The sequence below is a fragment of the Onychomys torridus genome, chromosome 6 (assembly GCF_903995425.1).
Source record: "Onychomys torridus chromosome 6, mOncTor1.1, whole genome shotgun sequence".
Taxonomy (NCBI): Eukaryota; Metazoa; Chordata; class Mammalia; order Rodentia; family Cricetidae; genus Onychomys; species Onychomys torridus.
Genome location: NC_050448.1, coordinates 53,509,148 through 53,522,741, shown reverse-complemented (window position 1 = coordinate 53,522,741; position 13,594 = coordinate 53,509,148). Strand labels below are relative to the sequence as shown.

Here is a 13,594-nt window from a genome sequence, read left to right as displayed (position 1 = left end):
TGCACAACTTGCCTCACAAACTGTAGATTGAAAAAGAGAAACTTGGGTATCACATCAGTGAAGGGGATTCCACGAAGTCTAATCAGACACATTAGGCTAAATTCCAGTTTGAATCTTTAGGGCCACACTCTAATATGCAGACAGCTTATTTTTTGACTAGTTGGGATCCATGACTTAATTTAAAATAACACAATAAAACAAAGATGAACTGATATCATCTTGGTGATTATATGGCAAAGAGAAAGGGATCATAAAATTGCAAAATCTCAAGTTAGTTCACTTTAACAGAAGGATCACTATACTAGCTGGACCTGATCTAATGAAGTAGATCTAAACTAATGAAATGAGTCCTTTCAGTATTCTAACAGCCTTCCAGAACAGGCTTCTCTGAGTTTTGAACTGCAAATAAATAAATTATGAGGATAATCAGGCAGGTAATATTGATGAAGACTTGGCCTCAAATGAGAACTGAGCCTTGGCTGAATAAATGCAAATTTTTAAGCTGAGACCCCAACTAACCTAAGCTGAGATCATTCCTAACCTGGTGTTCATAAAAAAAAAAATAAGAGAAGGAAAGATTAAATTAATGTCATTAAATGTTTGTATTTTTTATCAAACAGTAAAAAACACGCTTACTCAAAAGTGACTATTTTGTGATGGCAATAATACATTCATTGCAATAGAACCAGGAAAACTTGAAGTACATATGAACATAATGTTCTTAGAGCCACAAGAAGATGCCAGAGTATAAAGAAGTTGGTGAAGAAGCTAGAATTCTTAAACTACAACAGTGCAGACAGCATTTGCTCATTTGGAAGAAAGAACTCATTTTATATTTTGTTTTTCTAGGTTTACACAGCTTAAATGAATACATAAAACAACTGAAAGTCAGATTGACCATTTACAAGATTTAGAACCAATTAGCAAAAACAGCCATTAAAAACAAGTAGAGAATTTCAACTTGACATCATAAAAACTAGAGATATATGGATGACTCCAGAGAAACCCAGGATTAGAAATCCAACTCTAATCAAAGAAAACCTTGAAGAAGTCTAGAAAATATATTAGTGGAGGTTGATCACTATCATTTAATCATATGGTAGGGAAAAAATAGCCCCAGTCTCAACTCTGTAGACTGAAATTCTTTAAGGTTTGATCTCTACCTACACCTGGGGGTTTTAAGTACATGGAATGAAGCTATGTTGATTGATCAATGACAACATGTATGCTATATGTGTCATCAAATAATTTAACTGTTAATTCATGGTTGTTATAGCGGGAAATGAGATTGTTATAGAATGTCAAAGTATTACTGCATGAGTGGGCAGTCTGGGTCAGAACAAAAGTAACAAAAGCTAAGAATACAGAATGGAAACTGAGTACAGCTACATTAAAGGTGGGATGGTATTTTAAGATATCTGAGTTTTGAAACAGTGTATGGAAAAGAATGTTCAATTAACTGATAGGCTATGGAATTGGGGAGAGAGGACATGTTAGGGGTGGTGATATATTTATGGCATTTGTGCTAATCCTGTGAAATAAGAAGTAAAATTTCCAAAAAAAATAATTTCTGGAAACATATTAATGGAATTTAAATCTAGGTAAGAGCTATGGGTTTGCAAAGTATCACTGAAAAGATAATGATTTTACTCTGAACTGAAAGAGCTTCCTATATGACTTCACAGAGGAGGCGTAAGGTTAATTAGAATGAATGGCAGATGCAACAGGGAAAACCTCCCAAGATTATTAATATTTTCTAGTAGGTTCACTTTTAAGATAGAAATACTGTGTATGAGACGAAAAAAAGGCAGGGGGTGGGGGAGCCTCTACCATCTTTCTACTTTGAGCTTTCTCCACATCTCCACAAAAACAACCTCACAAACTTTTCTTAAATATTCCTTTGAGATTCATTTGATAATACAAGCATAAACTTGTATAATAGGGATGCACTTGGGAATATGCTGCAAGTCTGCAGCTCACCTGGGAGCTGGGCTGGGCGAGGGTTACACCAACAGGATGTGTTCTTCACCTGAGCCTTCTGACCTTCTGAAAACAAAGAGCCCCAGCTAGCCATCAGTATACACCTTTACCTCCTAAGGAGCTCAAAACAAGGAAGTGTGCTGCTAAGCAAGGTAGCATCCACCTGCAACCTCCCTTTTTGGAATTGTCCTTCAAGGCTGGGAAGTTTATGTTGATTATTTTATTTAATATTGCAAACTATTAAAAATTTTGGCAACTTACTGACTTGAAGGTTTGAATATGAGTAGCAGCCCGCAAACACAGATTGCTTAAGTGGGCTGAACTTCCTGTTGCATTTGTACTTGAATTGTATTACCTAGTTGGGAAAAAATAATGGATTCTTAAGAAACTAATTGCTCTGTTCTGCATTTTCTTCTTCTGCTGGAGAAAAATGGAAAACATTTGTCAATTGTAAAACTTAAATAGTCTATGAGATCAGACAATGTAGCATACTTAATAACATTAAGTATGGAGGAAAATTTCTGCTGGACAATTGAGAACGTGCACTGAAAAGTGTGCATACTCACTAGTAATGTTTATAATAGTTTCAATATACTTTAACAATGAAATACCTTAAGGAAATAATGAGAGTAATTCACTGTAGCAAAAAAGTGGAAAACAGGAACAAACATGCCAGTTGAACAAGTGACCAAAGCTGATAGCTAGACATGTACAGTGATCTAGAGAGCCTGCTTTGTTCTGAAGATCCTAGCTCAGGGTACAGCGACTCATCTTCCCAAAATTCACCATATCTGTACCCCAAAATATTCAAATAAAAATTGCAAATACATTTCATGTATATGGATATTCATATGGCTCATTACCACATGATATGGAAGAAACCTCTCTCCTATATAGGTATTTCTTTTACAGGAAGTAATTCTCTAAGTTTTTATAAAAAGATCTTGGAAATGTTTGATATGAGTTTTGGGGTTTATATGTAATGTGGCCATAGTACCAACCTTCACAAGATTACATAAGTGTTAAAATGATGAGTAAAAATGACCTAAGTTAAAGAACAGTATATACCTATTAAAAATCTTGATGGTTTTGTATGTGTGTGTTTGTGTGTATGTGTGTGTGTGTGTGTTCAGACATAAATAAGCAAATCCTGCCTGCAAAACCACAGATTTAAATATCAACAGGTAGGCCATGGTGGAGCAGCAAATGAAACTACCATTAGCATCTCTGAGGCTTTGCCTTAGAAACCTGGAGGGATGACCTTCTTATTCCCCAGTGAGATAGCTCAGGCCCTAACTGATGCCAGCTTGTGGCTAAGACTACGGATTTCAGACAATTAAGAGTACATGATTACAGAGAACATGAGGCATGGTCCTTTCACGTAAAGTATGTTTGCCTTAACTGTCAATTATAATGAGTACATTGAAATAAAACTCAGTGACGAAGTATTTCTAAGTCTTCTGCATTATATTTTAGAATTGCTGCCAGTGCTATGAGCCAGTTATGAGTTAGAATAATATTTTCAGTATTGACATGCAAATGAACTCACTAAGCAACATCTTTACTTACAGATTTATGTAGTTTGAAACCAAAAGCTACTTTTCCTTTAGAAATATATGATTTATTATCAGAAGAAAAAGAAATTCATTTTCTTTTATAACTTTTCCTTTTACATGCACTAATTTTCAAATTCTTTTTCAAGTGTATTTTCTCAGATGTCTGTAAAACTTCCTCACTGTGCATGCATCCTTTCTGTTTTCTTATTTCTACAATGTTTAATTTTCTATTGCCATCTACTCTAACAGCCTTTGAAGAACATTTTTATCAAAGGCCAAATAAGTGAACGATGCCCCTCCCAAAGCCCATGTGTCCGCAAGTAAACCAGTCTAAATAAAATGATAGATATTAGAAGAAAAATTTCCTTGCCAAAAGCATACATTGTATTAAGGCCCATTATTTTCATTACTTCTGTGTTAACCAGCATGCCTTGAACCCACATCTTTCAGACTATCTATCTTCTTGGCAGGGTTATTGTAGTCCATCAAAGATGTAAACACACACACAAACATACACACACACACACACACACACACACACACAAACACACACACACACACACACACACACACACACACACACACACAGAGTGACTCTCATTAAACTAACATCCAATGACATTGTTTAAATCTTTCTCTTTCAGAAGACTCTTGTTAAGACACACAGGAACCCTGAGATCATCAAAACACTATTCCAACCCTTATAGCAACAGTAATTGGTGAATACAAGATGATTTAAAGCACAAAGGGATCAATTACTTTGTTGTTTATTACTGGTTAAATTGGGAAACTTGCATCTTTCCACAAGGGACCACCTAGCTCACCTTAAGGAAACTATACCCAAAGGACATTGGTGGCCCTGAATCATAGGATGACTAAGATTGTTTGGAAGGAATAATTGGCCACCTGGCTGTTAAAAGGGTTATAACTAGAAAAAGTGCTTTTCCTGACCTACTAGTTCTCATCAAATTTTTGAGCTTGATATTATTATGTGTGCTGCCATAAGTACAGTCATTGAACCAAATATGAAGGACTAACAATACATACGAGCTAAGACTTTGTGGTCTCATTGATAATCCTTATGAACATAACCCTCACATTCAGTCTCAAAAAATATGCATACAAGTTTGTTGTGTCTGTATGAAAAAAAAATAAAGTAAATCCATTTAGCAATCTCCTTTTTATTTAAGTTTACCTCAGTGTGCTTTAAAATGTTGAGAACAACTTACACAAGTGATATGATGCATAATTAAATTATTGCAGTAATTTATACACTTGCCAAAGCAAGCAGTGGTGCATTTGCATAGTTTCTGTAATGACATAAATTACTATTTTAATAATATGTCTAGTGTTTTGCTTTCAAATATTGCTTTTTTATTTTCATGAATTCACTGTATGATTGTTTTTCTGGAAGGGTAATTAATGAATTACCATATTTAACTGTCTTCTTGGTTTCTTTAAGTCTGGCAATTTTATTATTTTACAGTGTGTATCTTAGTCTCCATTGAAATCGGATTTTCTAAATGCAAACTTTGGACTCACTATGGGAACCCAATTATCTTACCTCATAACGAAGATACAAAAACTAAATGTGTATAAAATCAGGAGTGCATTAATTTGTCCCACTGAATTAAATTATCAGTGACCTAGAATGATGCAATTACTATTAAGATATTTAACTTGTATTTAAATATCTCATTGTGATGTCAATAACTTCATTTGTAAGAATACCAGATGCTGGTGGCAATTTACATCTGAATAAGAACAGAAAACTTTTTGGAGATGGAAACCAATGGTATCTCAAAAACATTGAAACAAATATAAGGTTCACGAGGGATTGCCTTTTAAACAATTTGTATAATTAAAGTTTGCATGAATGTCTCAAGATTAGTAAATTTGAAAATAACCATCATTTTACTTGAAATTCTAAAGTCTGGAATTTAATTTTAAAAAAACTTTGATAAATAATAAACAACAATTATATAAAACAGAGTAATAGGTATCAAAACTTCCTGACTACTTCATGTGTCTTATTTATTATCAATTGTATATACGTTTTCAAATTTTTATTTATGAATATTTAAACACAAGATCACATGACTAACATGAACCCTACAAAGAACATTTATTAAGGGAGAAACAGGGAACAACTTAGGAGGATTTACTTTTGCTCAGGAGAATCTGTAGCAATATACATTTCTTATAGTAAATCCTCCTTAGAAGCTTTGATGTAAATAAAATGAAAAATCTCTACGCAGATGAATGACTAGTAATCATATGCACCAAAACTTCATCCCAGTAACTATAGTGCAAAAGTCTAAGACATTGTAAAATCCAAATACATGAACTTTACTTACTACACCCTGATGTTCTGCACCGCATACCCTTAGTGAGTTCAGACAGGTAAGCATGAAGCATTACATTTCACCTATTCTAATTAACACAAGACAACTACTTGCAACCTGAACTCTATCTCTTAAATGTAAAGAAGCAAGCTCTGCCTTTTACCAGGTATTATTTCTCCTTCATCTAATGTCACTGCATGACATAAATGGAAGATCACAATACCATTTCTAAGACAAACCTCACATCTATATAACACATGCATGAACAATAGCAAGCACTATGGGAACACCAAGTAACTTCCACCGTTTAGTGGTTGCTCACTATGAATAGTCTTGTTCAGTACTTATCCACACTGAGTTCTCCTTTCAAAACACACTCAAATCACACTGCCAAACGACAAAAGGAACATAGCTTCAAATGAAAATCTAAGTGGAGAAATGCTCTCTGTTAAGCATGCAAGAGGTTAAAAATCGATGAAACAGCAAGACGTCTCCTCAACCCTAAGCTTGCCTGCCCCATTCAATCACCATAGCAGTCAAGAATTTATAATGTAAGCTAATACTGTATTATTAAATCAGTAAACCTCATTTACATTCACCTCTGAACTGAGGGGGTGGGGAGGGATGACATCTATTAGTCAATAACAGAACAAACAGTCCCCAACTTGGAAATTCACACGACCTTGGATGTGAAATTCTTACAGACCGAGTTTCACTAGTTTTATTTGCATCCACAGCACAACAACATGTAAATGAAGCCAGCATGTCAGAAATATTCCTGTCCCTCCCGTTTCCCCTCCAAAACATGCCGACAAGCTCATCACTTTGCAGTCCATTTTTTTTTGGACATGAGAAATATTTTCTATTAACCTGATAACAGGTCATTCAAATATGTTTTTAAATTACATTCATATTAAAGAACTTGGAGAATTCTATGGCATTCTTACACATATATGGGGGCTTGATATTGAACGTTTACTAACCCAAGCCACACTAGAAGTGTTCATCTAAAATGCTCATATTGACAAAGAGAGGTGTATCATAACATTAACTTCACAAAAACAAACAGCTCTCAACTTCCCTAATACTTTAATAATCACTGTCTTCAGTATTATTAAAACATCTCATGTTGTACCAAATTATTCATTTTTATAATTATTACCAAAGTACTGTCTCAAATTATAGAAATCAGCATAACTTATTTTTAAATTTTGCATAGCTGTATTTCTCACTCACTTGCAATCATTTATAACAATATTCTATTCTTACCTTATTTTAAATAATTAAAAAAGTCCCCGAAAAAGATTCCTAAGCGGTGTGGAAATATGAGTCACAGTTTTAAAAATTAAAAAACAAAAACAAAAACGAAGAAAATAATGGATGAAAAGATCGTCTTAGTTTGGAGAAAAAAAAAAATCAAAATACTTTGAGCAAAAACTACAGAAATCTCCGAAGTCACGCCTGAGTGGGCGCCCAGGTTGCAAACATAGGAGTCTCTCCCACGTCCGAGTCGCACTCCTTTGTCAAGTTAAATTGGGTCCTGCTGGTGAAGCGGGTCCCGCCAGGCACAGAGGGTTCCAGTGGGCGTTGCCTCCAGGTGCCCAAGCTGGCGATCCGCTCGCACCCCGGGTTCAGCACCGACACACTGTGGACAGCACCAGCTCCGCTCACGTCCAGTTTGTCTCAGTCACTGAACCAGGCTGATTCTCGCGCCTCCTCCCTCGGCAAGAGCCAGGCTGCTTGTCAACCCCGGTGTGCCCCGCCCCCACATCTGACGTAACTGTTTTGCATATCAACTCTCCAGGAGGTGAGGGGCGGCCCCTTGACTGGGCTTCTGATGGGTTCAGCCGCCGCTATCCGGAAGACCAGATCCAGGCTTAAAATCAGCGTTGGAATTGGCATGGTTGGACTTTACTCTCCGTTCGGCGAGCCCAGCCGAAACTAGAAGCTGTGGCAGCGTCTGCGCCTCCGCCTTCCCTGGGACCTCGGCTCCCGGGACTCTGTGACCGCGCAGCATGCTAGGGAAGGGAGGCCGCCGAATCAGGGACTGTGAGGGAAAGAACTGAGCACCAGGAAACCATCCAGCCTCGCCCCATACATCAGACCCAAACTTTGTTCTGTCTCATTTGGTTGCGGAAAGGCACCTGATTTAGAGTTCTGCTCCTCCGTTCTCAGGGCTGTAGGAGGGAGTCCCTGCTGCAGAAACTTGTCTGGAAAAAAATTAAAAATATCTGAGCGCAGGAAGAATATTTGAAAGCTTATAATGCTCATCATCACTCGGAAACAGATTTTTTTAAGTCATGTGACTGTTCCCTATTTAGTTTATGATAAGCAAAATGGAGTTGGAGATCCCAGGATTTTAAAAAATCATTTTAAATATGTTCTGTTTTAAAGCTCTCAGCTTCACCCCCATCGCCAAATCTACAAACGCGTGCCGTATTTGTTGTCCAATGAAAGACTGGATAACCTGGAAGCAATGTCATGGTTTTTAGCAGTTCTCTAGGTGTTTTTGATCTTCCTTGTCCCAGGGATGCTCTTAAGAGGAGTTTGACAAAGAAAAGGGGCCTTTTCAAGTTCACAGTGAGCTCCAACTTGCAAATAAACACACTTGAATCATTCACCTACACATAATGTTAATTGCACCAAAAAAAAGGCGTGTATAAAACTAAGCCTGAGATTTTTTAATTGCATAAAGCTTTTTCATAAAGATGTGTATCATTTTTTAAAAATCATACTATTTAATGTGCTGTTTTCCATCAGATTGCACAAGTGTGTCATCGTTTTCCAGGAATCTAAGCTAACTTAACACTGGATCCGCTCCTGTGTTCTCAGAAACATTAATTAGATGATAAACCTGAGTTTCCTGGGAAAACATCTTTAACACACAAAGACAATAATTCTTCCATTCAGAGCAATCTGCTATGCTTTATTTTTCTCTGGCAGCTACCAACTTTATGTTAATATATAAATGACCAATGTTATTTTGGACTGCTCATTATGTGTACACACACACACACACACACACACACACACACACACACACACACGCATTTGTTGCCTCTGCTCCCACTGTACTTTTAATAACAATGTCAGACACTGTGGCAGGAAATGAAAGGTAATACATGGGAGCAGGTGGGCATTGTCAATTACAATTACAATAGAGCCAGTAGATTAGCCTGCCCTTAGGCTAGTTGTGGGAAGGAAAATAACCCAGACATTACGTTGATGTCCTTTATGCTATCCAGTTGGAGAAGATTTGATAGTTTATGGCAGAAATACATATGATATCTTATTTATTCTTGTCAAAGTCCAAGAAAACTCCTGTCAATTATTTAATTGGCATCAATTTTCCAGTTACTCCAGTAGTAAGACCTTTAGGCTATGAGTCTAAAGGCAGCAATGATAAAATTATTCAAAGACTAAAGACAGTGAAACTGGGAAACTTCCAAACAGAAAGGGGAAAGCTAATTGTTCTTCGCATTGTCTCTAAAAAGAGTGGAAAAGAGCAAAGCAGAGAGACAAAAGAGGAGAACAGCAACAGGAAGTAGAGCAATTTTGGCAAGCTTGCACGAAGATACATACACAGAGCAACGCATGGCAAACTCCAACGCATGCTCCACTGGAGTATCCCGGATGGTTTTTTATGTCCTAATAAAATGTGGCGACTTTCAGATTACACTGAAACCTTCATGACTTTCTGCACTTGTATGACTTGAGTTTTGTTATTTCTCTGTTCTTTTGTTAATCTATAGAATCAAAAAACTTCTAAAATTTCTACTTTAACATCTACAATTCTTTAAAATACAGAACTTTATGAAGTTTCTGCTGAGTAGGATAATTTTGCATCTGTCTACTTTGTTTATTAAAGCACACCTCGGCATAAATAGGCTGGGAGATGAGGCAGGGGGAGGGGGGAATTAAATCGAGTAGGATATGAGAGGGAAGGATGTTTCATCTACCCAGGGAAAAGTAAGAAAATACAGAATGGGGCCTCCACACTAGTCACTGATTGTGCAAGCATATTAGTATTATGTCTTCTCACATGTGGTCATAATAAAGGTCAATGTGTAATGGCTTATGAGTTCTGCTAACATTAGACTCCTGTAGTGTCCCATTATTTCAAAGTCATTTTCCAATTATAATTATTTTAGAGTATGTAATATACCAAACTTGCAAATAATCAAAGGAAAGCAAAAGCAATGATTTATTATTTACTTATGCTTTACTTTTGAGCCTTATGCTGGCTAGTTTTTTTGGCCAACTTGACAAAGTGAGGGTCATCTGGCAATAGGGAATTGCAATTGAGAAAATGTCTCCATCAGTTAGGCAAGCCTGTGATGCATTTTCTTTAGGAATGATTGATGTGAGAGGACCCAGGCAAGTGAGGGTAATACCAGCCCTGGGCAGGTAGTCATGGGTGTAAAGAAAGCATGCTGAGCAGGCCATGAGGAGCAAACCAGGTCCCTGTAATGCCTCCGCATTGACGTCAGCCTCCAGGTTTCTGCCTTGTGGTTTTACCCTGAATTCCCTCCATGACAGACTACAACTGTAAGCTGAAATAATCAATCCCCTCCTCCCCAAGGTGCTTTTGGTCCTGGTGTTGATCACAGCAAGAGAAGGCAGACTAAGATAAGCCTTTCATGAGATCCACTGTCAATGAAGAGCCTGCTTGCTTGACAAGCAGAGGTCTAGCAATCCTTCATCTCTGATCTTTCTTAGTGCAGGCAATGAGAACAGAACTAAGCAAAAAGAAACAGCATTGCAATAAATAATCAAAATGTCTTTAATTAAACAAATTAATTGTGAATTTTCAGCATAGCATGAATGTTCCAGAGTTCCCACATGCCTACAATGTTGTTTCTACATAATGGTACTGTCTCCTAATAGCATAAGGATGTATATTTTCAAAAAGTAGCTGTTATATTTACTGGTTCATTTTGTTAAGAAAGAATGTTTGAAATTATGCCTTTGTTTTGCAGCCTTTAAAAAAAAAAAAAACAACAGTCCCATTTGTTAAATACAACATACAAATGATTTTATATTTGACATTTGAAAATGTATACTTTCTTCCGTTTCTTCTACTTCCTTTTCTCCTTGCTTTTTGCCTATTTTTTTCAAGCAAGTTTAGGTCCTGTATTTAAGACTATTGTATTCTAATTCACTAGTCAAATAGTTCACTAGTTATGTGTGTGTTGTGCCAATAGGAGTCTTAAATGCACAATCATGTTACTGAAGAGACTATAGATTTAGCTTACTTTTGTGTGTGTGTGGTAAATGACTTTATCTAACCCCAAATAGAAGTTCTTCCTCATATTTGTGTGGAAAATAGGTTATTATAAACAGATTTTCAAGAGTATTTTCTTTAAAATAGAGGTGAGAATAGGGTGTCCGGGGCTGAGGACACACGCTGCCAAGCCTGAGGACCCAAGTTCAATCCCTGGTGCCCACACAGGGGACAGAGAGAAGCAGCTTTCATTACGTGCCTTCTGCTCTCTACCAGTGCTGTGGATTGTACCCCAAATAAATAACAAGATGAATGTAATAAAAATAAGTCTCCCAGTAATTAAACTTCAATGCTGAGATATGAAGTTATACATTAAAAGCTAGTAGTTCGTCGTGCACATATCTCTAGTAGTTTTAAGCGTAGATTGTAACTACTACATCCTTTTATCAAGAGATCACAGAAACTTCCAATATATGTTACAAATGGAAGCCACTTTTTAAAAAAATTGTCCTATTTACCACAATATAAGACTTTCATTGGTCTTAGGTAATAGATTTTAAATTAAACTTGGAGCACTAAAGTTCTTTTTTAATACGTACTTTTTTAAAAAATGTATCTGTATTTATTTTTATTATATGAATGTTTTGCCTTCAAGTCTGTTTGTCATGTGTGTGAGTGGTCCCTGTGGTGCTCAAAAGAGAGCATTATATTATCATCTGGAACAGGAGTTGCAGTGGAGAGAGAGAGAGAGAGAGGACACTCACAGTACCCATGTGGAAGTCAGAAGACACCTTGCTGAAGTTGGTTCTTCACGTCTACCATGTGGGTTCTGGGGATCTAACCCGGGGGTTAAGCTTAGCAGTAATCCACTGTATTCTCTGCTCTATTTTGTTAGCTGTAAAATTATCTTAGTAGTAATATCTTCAATAACACGTAGAAACTTACATTAACCTCCTTTTTGTTTGTAATCATGAACTTATCATCATGACACGACCTTTCGTCAAGGATTAAAGGCCAATCTTAGGAATACTGTGTTAAAGGTTTGGTAGATCAACGCAAGTATCAGCTTTGGTTCCTGGTGTGTAAAAAGGCCTTTTCAAATTTCACAGTAACAAGCGCCAAGGCAAAGTATAAATAAAGGTAGGAGTACCTCAACCGGCACCAAGCGGTACTCAAGTAACATTAAACAGAGAAGGAAGGGCATGTGATAAGGAGCGTTGCCTAATTGGAAAGCTCTAATAGCATATTCAGAATGAGATTTAAGTAATAAATTTGTTCATGTTCATCCACAATTTTAGGTTAAAAGCAAATTCAGAATTACACCCTATGGTGAGCCATTCAAGACCAGGAAGGATTGTGGTCAAAGGCTTGCACCGTGATCAACAGAAGAAAATACATATAAGCATGTCTTCCTGATAATGAGCATTAATTGCACACATTGGTCTTCTGATACTCCATCTAGCTTCCAAATTCTGAGCTTCCCCAGGCTCCAGGGATTCCACTTGGTCATGGTACACAGTACTTGCTTTTTCTAAATCAGGTGCTAACAATGGAAACAAGTGTCTAACGACAGTTGACATCTCTCAATACAACCATATATAGAATTCTGAAGCACCAACAGATAGTTTCAAAGTACATTGATCTGATAAATAAAGTATATTAATTGACATGATTAATTAGGGAAGTATTTCATAACAAGCATAATAAAAATAACAATTGTTATAATGTTGTAGTCTGCGCAGGGAGATAAAGCCACACCATACAACCAACTCACATGGGGTGTTTATTGAAGAAGGGAAGAAGAGCGCAGAGAACAGCTTCTGAGGGAGAAGCAGCAGGCAAGGGACCAGAGCTAGGCTGGTGCCTTTTATAAAGAGGACTTAGCCCATGTGCACAGAGAAAATATTGAGGTGTAGGGGATGACTTATTCTGAGGACCCTGAGCTGGCCAGCGTGCCTGCCTGATTATTGACAAACACATGAGCACTGGGAGAACTCTTGGTGGCTGTAGCTGAGGACCCTGAGCAGGCCAGCGTGATGCCTGAATGCTGACAAGTGCATGGGCACATGAATGATGTATCCTGCCAGGTCCCAAGGGCAGGCCAGTGTAATGCCTGCATACTAACAACAATTTTTTTTTTTTTTTTTTTATTGAGCTGAGGACCATACCCAGGTCATTGGGCTTGCTAGGCAAGCGCTGTACCACTAAACTAAATCCCCAACCCCTAAATTATTTTTATGTCTGTATATTATTTTAACTTTGAGATTGTTTTATTAACATACGTACATGAGCATAGACACATCATTTAGCCCTTTTTTTTATACCAGTGTTTTTAACCAGAAAACTAAAGGTAGAAAAGAAAAGCATAGTTCTATTTTTGCTAGATGTATATGTATGCAAATATTCATGACTAATATTTATGTAAAATACTAAATGTTACCTATAAATCAAAAGCTGTAATCAAAAGATCTGATCTCTTATCATGTTTA

General features: G+C 36.9%; 1 protein-coding gene across 3 annotated transcripts in view; it reads right to left on the bottom strand.

Moving 5' to 3' along the window:
• The window catches only part of Fstl5 (follistatin like 5), a 572,741-nt gene extending 565,006 nt beyond the window's left edge, over positions 1–7,735 (bottom strand). For all 3 annotated transcript variants that reach the window (XM_036190876.1, XM_036190875.1, XM_036190878.1), the window contains exon 1: positions 7,151–7,735. The gene's annotated coding sequence lies outside the window, so the exon portion shown is untranslated. The remainder of the gene's footprint in view (positions 1–7,150) is intronic.
• Positions 7,736–13,594: the final 5,859 nt, after the last annotated feature.